We start from the raw sequence: 9926 nt of genomic DNA, 5'->3' as shown, positions 1-9926 counted from the left end.
GCCATAATGTGGCCGATTTGCATTGAATCTTAGCGTGTGACAATTCGTTGGATAGGTAAACAATATAACTATGACTTCCATGGGATATTTTTGCATTCTCTAAAAATTCAGCCAAAATGGGGGTTAAGAAAATATCTTCGTTAATTTGGGACATTACTCGTTTTCGACCCTTTTTTGGTAGGAAGGCCATAATGTGGCCGATTTGCATTGAATCTTAGCGTGTGACAATTCGTTGGATAGGTAAACAACATAACTACGACTTCCATGGGATATTTTTGCATTCTCTAAAAATTCAGCCAAAATGGGGGTTAAGAAAATATCCTCGTTAATTTGGGACATTACTCGTTTTCGACCCTTTTTTAGTAGGAAGGCCATAATGTGGCCGATTTGCATTGAATCTTAGCGTGTGACAATTCGTTGGATAGGTAAACAACATAACTACGACTTCCATGGGATATTTTTGCATTCTCTAAAAATTCAGCCAAAATGGGGGTTAAGAAAATATCCTTCTTAATTTGGGACATTACTCGTTTTCGACCCTTTTTTAGTAGGAAGGCCATAATGTGGCCGATTTGCATTGAATCTTAGCGTGTGACAATTCGTTGGATAGGTAAACAACATAACTACGACTTCCATGGGATATTTTTGCATTCTCTAAAAATTCAGCCAAAATGGAGGTTAAGAAAATCCCCTCGTTAATTTAGGACATTACTCGTTTTCGACCCTTTTTTATAAGGAAGGCCATAAAGTGGGCGGTTTGTATTGAATCTTAGCATGGGACAATTTGTTGGATAGGTAAACAACATAGCTACGACTTCCATGGGATATTTTTGCATTTTTTAAAAATTCAGCCAAAATGGAGGTTAAGAAAATCTCCTCGTTAATTTGGGACATTACTCGTTTTCTACCCTTTTTTACTAGGAAGGCCATAATGTGGCCGATTTGCATTGAATCTTAGCGTGTGACAATTCGTTGGATAGGTAAACAATATAACTATGACTTCCATGGGATATTTTTGCATTCTCTAAAAATTCAGCCAAAATGGGGGTTAAGAAAATATCGTCGTTAATTTGGGACATTACTCGTTTTCGACCCTTTTTTAGTAGGAAGGCCATAATGTGGCCGATTTGCATTGAATCTTAGCGTGTGACAATTCGTTGGATAGGTAAACAACATAACTACGACTTCCATGGGATATTTTTGCATTCTCTAAAAATTCAGCCAAAATGGGGGTTAAGAAAATATCCTCGTTAATTTGGGACATTACTCGTTTTCGACCCTTTTTTAGTAGGAAGGCCATAATGTGGCCGATTTGCATTGAATCTTAGCGTGTGACAATTCGTTGGATAGGTAAACAACATAACTACGACTTCCATGGGATATTTTTGCATTCTCTAAAAATTCAGCCAAAATGGAGGTTAAGAAAATCCCCTCGTTAATTTAGGACATTACTTGTTTTCGACCCTTTTTTATAAGGAAGGCCATAAAGTGGGCGGTTTGTATTGAATCTTAGCATGGGACAATTTGTTGGATAGGTAAACAACATAGCTACGACTTCCATGGGATATTTTTGCATTTTTTAAAAATTCAGCCAAAATGGAGGTTAAGAAAATCTCCTCGTTAATTTGGGACATTACTCGTTTTCGACCCTTTTTTACTAGGAAGGCCATAATGTGGCCGATTTGCATTGAATCTTAGCGTGTGACAATTCGTTGGATACGTAAACAACATAACTATGACTTCCATGGGATATTTTTGCATTCTCTAAAAATTCAGCCAAAATGGGGGTTAAGAAAATATCCTCGTTAATTTGGGACATTACTCGTTTTCGACCCTTTTTTAGTAGGAAGGCCATAATGTGGCCGATTTGCATTGAATCTTAGCGTGTGACAATTCGTTGGATAGGTAAACAACATAACTACGACTTCCATGGGATATTTTTGCATTCTCTAAAAATTCAGCCAAAATGGGGGTTAAGAAAATATCCTCGTTAATTTGGGACATTACTCGTTTTCGACCCTTTTTTAGTAGGAAGGCCATAATGTGGCCGATTTGCATTGAATCTTAGCGTGTGACAATTCGTTGGATAGGTAAACAACATAACTACGACTTCCATGGGATAATTTTGCATTCTCTAAAAATTCAGCCAAAATGGAGGTTAAGAAAATCCCCTCGTTAATTTAGGACATTACTCGTTTTCGACCCTTTTTTATAAGGAAGGCCATAAAGTGGGCGGTTTGTATTGAATCTTAGCATGGGACAATTTGTTGGATAGGTAAACAACATAGCTACGACTTCCATGGGATATTTTTGCATTTTTTAAAAATTCAGCCAAAATGGAGGTTAAGAAAATCTCCTCGTTAATTTGGGACATTATTCGTTTTCGACCCTTTTTTACTAGGAAGGCCATAATGTGGCCGATTTGCATTGAATCTTAGCGTGTGACAATTCGTTGGATAGGTAAACAACATAACTATGACTTCCATGGGATATTTTTGCATTCTCTAAAAATTCAGCCAAAATGGGGGTTAAGAAAATATCCTCGTTAATTTGGGACATTACTCGTTTTCGACCCTTTTTTAGTAGGAAGGCCATAATGTGGCCGATTTGCATTGAATCTTAGCGTGTGACAATTCGTTGGATAGGTAAACAACATAACTACGACTTCCATGGGATATTTTTGCATTCTCTAAAAATTCAGCCAAAATGGGGGTTAAGAAAATATCCTTGTTTATTTGGGACATTACTCGTTTTCGACCCTTTTTTAGTAGGAAGGCCATAATGTGGCCGATTTGCATTGAATCTTAGCGTGTGACAATTCGTTGGATAGGTAAACAACATAACTACGACTTCCATGGGATATTTTTGCATTCTCTAAAAATTCAGCCAAAATGGAGGTTAAGAAAATCCCCTCGTTAATTTAGGACATTACTCGTTTTCGACCCTTTTTTATAAGGAAGGCCATAAAGTGGGCGGTTTGTATTGAATCTTAGCATGGGACAATTTGTTGGATAGGTAAACAACATAGCTACGACTTCCATGGGATATTTTTGCATTTTTTAAAAATTCAGCCAAAATGGAGGTTAAGAAAATCTCCTCGTTAATTTGGGACATTACTCGTTTTCTACCCTTTTTTACTAGGAAGGCCATAATGTGGCCGATTTGCATTGAATCTTAGCGTGTGACAATTCGTTGGATAGGTAAACAATATAACTATGACTTCCATGGGATATTTTTGCATTCTCTAAAAATTCAGCCAAAATGGGGGTTAAGAAAATATCGTCGTTAATTTGGGACATTACTCGTTTTCGACCCTTTTTTAGTAGGAAGGCCATAATGTGGCCGATTTGCATTGAATCTTAGCGTGTGACAATTCGTTGGATAGGTAAACAACATAACTACGACTTCCATGGGATATTTTTGCATTCTCTAAAAATTCAGCCAAAATGGGGGTTAAGAAAATATCCTCGTTAATTTGGGACATTACTCGTTTTCGACCCTTTTTTAGTAGGAAGGCCATAATGTGGCCGATTTGCATTGAATCTTAGCGTGTGACAATTCGTTGGATAGGTAAACAACATAACTACGACTTCCATGGGATATTTTTGCATTCTCTAAAAATTCAGCCAAAATGGAGGTTAAGAAAATCCCCTCGTTAATTTAGGACATTACTCGTTTTCGACCCTTTTTTATAAGGAAGGCCATAAAGTGGGCGGTTTGTATTGAATCTTAGCATGGGACAATTTGTTGGATAGGTAAACAACATAGCTACGACTTCCATGGGATATTTTTGCATTTTTTAAAAATTCAGCCAAAATGGAGGTTAAGAAAATCTCCTCGTTAATTTGGGACATTACTCGTTTTCGACCCTTTTTTACTAGGAAGGCCATAATGTGGCCGATTTGCATTGAATCTTAGCGTGTGACAATTCGTTGGATAGGTAAACAACATAACTATGACTTCCATGGGATATTTTTGCATTCTCTAAAAATTCAGCCAAAATGGGGGTTAAGAAAATATCCTCGTTAATTTGGGACATTACTCGTTTTCGACCCTTTTTTAGTAGGAAGGCCATAATGTGGCCGATTTGCATTGAATCTTAGCGTGTGACAATTCGTTGGATAGGTAAACAACATAACTACGACTTCCATGGGATATTTTTGCATTCTCTAAAAATTCAGCCAAAATGGGGGTTAAGAAAATATCCTCGTTAATTTGGGACATTACTCGTTTTCGACCCTTTTTTAGTAGGAAGGCCATAATGTGGCCGATTTGCATTGAATCTTAGCGTGTGACAATTCGTTGGATAGGTAAACAACATAACTACGACTTCCATGGGATATTTTTGCATTCTCTAAAAATTCAGCCAAAATGGAGGTTAAGAAAATCCCCTCGTTAATTTAGGACATTACTCGTTTTCGACCCTTTTTTATAAGGAAGGCCATAAAGTGGGCGGTTTGTATTGAATCTTAGCATGGGACAATTTGTTGGATAGGTAAACAACATAGCTACGACTTCCATGGGATATTTTTGCATTTTTTAAAAATTCAGCCAAAATGGAGGTTAAGAAAATCTCCTCGTTAATTTGGGACATTACTCGTTTTCGACCCTTTTTTACTAGGAAGGCCATAATGTGGCCGATTTGCATTGAATCTTAGCGTGTGACAATTCGTTGGATAGGTAAACAACATAACTATGACTTCCATGGGATATTTTTGCATTCTCTAAAAATTCAGCCAAAATGGGGGTTAAGAAAATATCCTCGTTAATTTGGGACATTACTCGTTTTCGACCCTTTTTTAGTAGGAAGGCCATAATGTGGCCGATTTGCATTGAATCTTAGCGTGTGACAATTCGTTGGATAGGTAAACAACATAACAACGACTTCCATGGGATATTTTTGCATTCTCTAAAAATTCAGCCAAAATGGGGGTTAAGAAAATATCCTCGTTAATTTTTGACATTACTCGTTTTCGACCCTTTTTTAGTAGGAAGGCCATAATGTGGCCGATTTGCGTTGAATCTTAGCGTGTGACAATTCGTTGGATAGGTAAACAACATAACTACGACTTCCATGGGATATTTTTGCATTCTCTAAAAATTCAGCCAAAATGGGGGTTAAGAAAATATCCTCGTTAATTTTTGACATTACTCATTTTCGACCCTTTTTTAGTAGGAAGGCCATAATGTGGCCGATTTGCATTGAATCTTAGCGTGTGACAATTCGTTGGATAGGTAAACAGCATAACTACGACTTCCATGGGATATTTTTGCATTCACTAAAAATTCAGCCAAAATGGGGGTTAAGAAAATATCCTCGTTAATTTTTGACATTACTCGTTTTCGACCCTTTTTTAGTAGGAAGGCAATAATGTGGCCGATTTGCATTGAATCTTAGCGTGTGACAATTTGTTGGATAGGTAAACAACATAACTATGACTTCCATGGGATATTTTTGCATTCTCTAAAAATTCAGCCAAAATGGGGGTTAAGAAAATATCCTCGTTAATTTGGGACATTACTCGTTTTCGACCCTTTTTTAGTAGGAAGGCCATAATGTGGCCGATTTGCATTGAATCTTAGCGTGTGACAATTCGTTGGATAGGTAAACAACATAACTACGACTTCCATGGGATATTTTTGCATTCTCTAAAAATTCAGCCAAAATGGGGGTTAAGAAAATATCCTCGTTAATTTGGGACATTACTCGTTTTCGACCCTTTTTTAGTAGGAAGGCCATAATGTGGCCAATTTGCATTGAATCTTAGCGTGTGACAATTCGTTGGATAGGTTAACAACATAACTACGACTTCCATGGGATATTTTTGCATTCTCTAAAAATTCAGCCAAAATGGAGGTTAAGAAAATCCCCTCGTTAATTTAGGACATTACTCGTTTTCGACCCTTTTTTATAAGGAAGGCCATAAAGTGGCCGGTTTGTATTGAATCTTAGCATGGGACAATTCGTTGGATAGGTAAACAACATAGCTACGACTTCCATGGGATATTTTTGCATTTTTTAAAAATTCAGCCAAAATGGAGGTTAAGAAAATCTCCTCGTTAATTTGGGACATTACTCGTTTTCGACCCTTTTTTAGTAGGAAGGCCATAATGTGGCCGATTTGCATTGAATCTTAGCGTGTGACAATTCGTTGGATAGGTAAACAACATAACTACGACTTCCATAAGATATTTTTGCATTCTCTAAAAATTCAGCCGAAATGGGGGTTAAGAAAATATCCTCGTTAATTTTTGACATTACTCGTTTTCGACCGTTTTTTAGTAGGAAGGCCATAATGTGGCCGATTTGCATTGAATCTTAGCGTGTGACAATTCGTTGGATAGGTAAACAGCATAACTACGACTTCCATGGGATATTTTTGCATTCTCTAAAAATTCAGCCAAAATGGGGGTTAAGAAAATATCCTCGTTAATTTTTGACATTACTCGTTTTCGACCCTTTTTTAGTAGGAAGGCCATAATGTGGCCGATTTGCATTGAATCTTAGCGTGTGACAATTCGTTGGATAGGTAAACAACATAACTACGACTTCCATGGGATATTTTTGCATTCTCTAAAAATTCAGCCAAAATGGGGGTTAAGAAAATATCCTCGTTAATTTGGGACATTACTCGTTTTCGACCCTTTTTTAGTAGGAAGGCCATAATGTGGCCGATTTGCATTGAATCTTAGCGTGTGACAATTCGTTGGATAGGTAAACAACATAACTACGACTTCCATGGGATATTTTTGCATTCTCTAAAAATTCAGCCAAAATGGAGGTTAAGAAAATCCCCTCGTTAATTTAGGACATTACTCGTTTTCGACCCTTTTTTATAAGGAAGGCCATAAAGTGGCCGGTTTGTATTGAATCTTAGCATGGGACAATTCGTTGGATAGGTAAACAACATAGCTACGACTTCCATGGGATATTTTTGCATTTTTTAAAAATTCAGCCAAAATGGAGGTTAAGAAAATCTCCTCGTTAATTTGGAACATTACTCGTTTTCGACCCTTTTTTAGTAGGAAGGCCATAATGTGGCCGATTTGCATTGAATCTTAGCGTGTGACAATTCGTTGGATAGGTAAACAACATAACTACGACTTCCATAAGATATTTTTGCATTCTCTAAAAATTCAGCCGAAATGGGGGTTAAGAAAATATCCTCGTTAATTTTTGACATTACTCGTTTTCGACCCTTTTTTAGTAGGAAGGCCATAATGTGGCCGATTTGCATTGAATCTTAGCGTGTGACAATTCGTTGGATAGGTAAACAGCATAACTACGACTTCCATGGGATATTTTTGCATTCTCTAAAAATTCAGCCAAAATGGGGGTTAAGAAAATATCCTCGTTAATTTTTGACATTACTCGTTTTCGACCCTTTTTTAGTAGGAAGGCCATAATGTGGCCGATTTGCATTGAATCTTAGCGTGTGACAATTCGTTGGATAGGTAAACAACATAACTATGACTTCCATGGGATATTTTTTCATTCTCTAAAAATTCAGCCAAAATGGGGGTTAAGAAAATATCCTCGTTAATTTGGGACATTACTCGTTTTCGACCCTTTTTTAGTAGGAAGGCCATAATGTGGCCGATTTGCATTGAATCTTAGCGTGTGACAATTCGTTGGATAGGTAAACAACATAACTATGACTTCCATGGGATATTTTTGCATTCTCTAAAAATTCAGCCAAAATGGATGTTAAGAAAATCCCCTCGTTAATTTAGGACATTACTCGTTTTCGACCCTTTTTTATAAGGAAGGCCATAAAGTGGCCGGTTTGTATTGAATCTTAGCATGGGACAATTCGTTGGATAGGTAAACAACATAGCTACGACTTCCATGGGATATTTTTGCATTTTTTAAAAATTCAGCCAAAATGGAGGTTAAGAAAATCTCCTCGTTAATTTGGGACATTACTCGTTTTCGACCCTTTTTTACTAGGAAGGCCATAATGTGGCCGATTTGCATTGAATCTTAGCGTGTGACAATTCGTTGGATAGGTAAACAACATAACTATGACTTCCATGGGATATTTTTGCATTCTCTAAAAATTCAGCCAAAATGGGGGTTAAGAAAATATCCTCGTCAATTTGGGACATTACTCGTTTTCGACCCTTTTTTAGTAGGAAGGCCATAATGTGGCCGATTTGCATTGAATCTTAGCGTGTGACAATTCGTTGGATAGGTAAACAGCATAACTACGACTTCCATGGGATATTTTTGCATTCTCTAAAAATTCAGCCAAAATGGAGGTTAAGAAAATCCCCTCGTTAATTTAGGACATTACTCGTTTTCGACCCTTTTTTATAAGGAAGGCCATAAAGTGGCCGGTTTGTATTGAATCTTAGCATGGGACAATTCGTTGGATAGGTAAACAACATAGCTACGACTTCCATGGGATATTTTTGCATTTTTTAAAAATTCAGCCAAAATGGAGGTTAAGAAAATCTCCTCGTTAATTTGGGACATTACTCGTTTTCGACCCTTTCTTACTAGGAAGGCCATAATGTGGCCGATTTGCATTGAATCTTAGCGTGTGACTATTCGTTGGATAGGTAAACAACATAACTATGACTTCCATGGGATATTTTTGCATTCTCTAAAAATTCAGCCAAAATGGGGGTTAAGAAAATATCCTTGTTAATTTGGGACATTACTCGTTTTCGACCCTTTTTTAGTAGGAAGGCCATAATGTGGCCGATTTGCATTGAATCATAGCGTGTGACAATTCGTTGGATAGGTAAACAACATAACTACGACTTTCATGGGATATTTTTGCATTCTCTAAAAATTCAGCCAAAATGGAGGTTAAGAAAATCCCCTCGTTAATTTAGGACATTACTCGTTTTCGACCCTTTTTTATAAGGAAGGCCATAAAGTGGGCGGTTTGTATTGAATCTTAGCATGGGACAATTTGTTGGATAGGTAAACAACATAGCTACGACTTCCATGGGATATTTTTGCATTTTTTAAAAATTCAGCCAAAATGGAGGTTAAGAAAATCTCCTCGTTAATTTGGGACATTACTCGTTTTCGACCCTTTTTTACTAGGAAGGCCATAATGTGGCCGATTTGCATTGAATCTTAGCGTGTGACAATTCGTTGGATAGGTAAACAACATAACTATGACTTCCATGGGATATTTTTGCATTCTCTGAAAATTCAGCCAAAATGGGGGTGAAGAAAATATCCTCGTTAATTTGGGACATTACTCGTTTTCGTCCCTTTTTTAGTAGGAAGGCCATAATGTGCCCGATTTGCATTGAATCTTAGCGTGTGACAATTCGTTGGATAGGTAAACAACATAACTACGACTTCCGTGGGATATTTTTGCATTCTCTAAAAATTCAGCCAAAATGGGGGTTAAGAAAATATCCTCGTTAATTTTTGACATTACTCGTTTTCGACCCTTTTTTAGTAGGAAGGCCATAATGTGGCCGATTTGCATTGAATCTTAGCGTGTGACAATTCGTTGGATAGGTAAACAACATAACTATGACTTCCATGGGATATTTTTGCATTCTCTAAAAATTCAGCCAAAATGGGGGTTAAGAAAATATCCTCGTTAATTTGGGACATTACTCGGCCGATTCGCATTGAATCTTAGCGTGTGACAATTCGTTGGATAGGTAAACAACATAACTACGACTTCCATGGGATATTTTTGCATTCTCTAAAAATTCAGCCAAAATGGGGGTTAAGAAAATATCCTCGTTAATTTGGGACATTACTCGTTTTCGACCCTTTTTTAGTAGGAAGGCCATAATGTGGCCGATTTGCATTGAATCTTAGCGTGTGACAATTCGTTGGATAGGTAAACAACATAACTACGACTTCCATGGGATATTTTTGCATTCTCTAAAAATTCAGCCAAAATGGAGGTTAAGAAAATCCCCTCGTTAATTTAGGACATTAC

The sequence above is a fragment of the Medicago sativa genome, chromosome 6 (genome assembly GCF_051527215.1).
Source record: "Medicago sativa cultivar Bolivia chromosome 6, Bolivia_mono, whole genome shotgun sequence".
Lineage (NCBI taxonomy): Eukaryota > Viridiplantae > Streptophyta > Magnoliopsida > Fabales > Fabaceae > Medicago > Medicago sativa.
Note: the sequence above shows the minus strand (reverse complement) of the source record.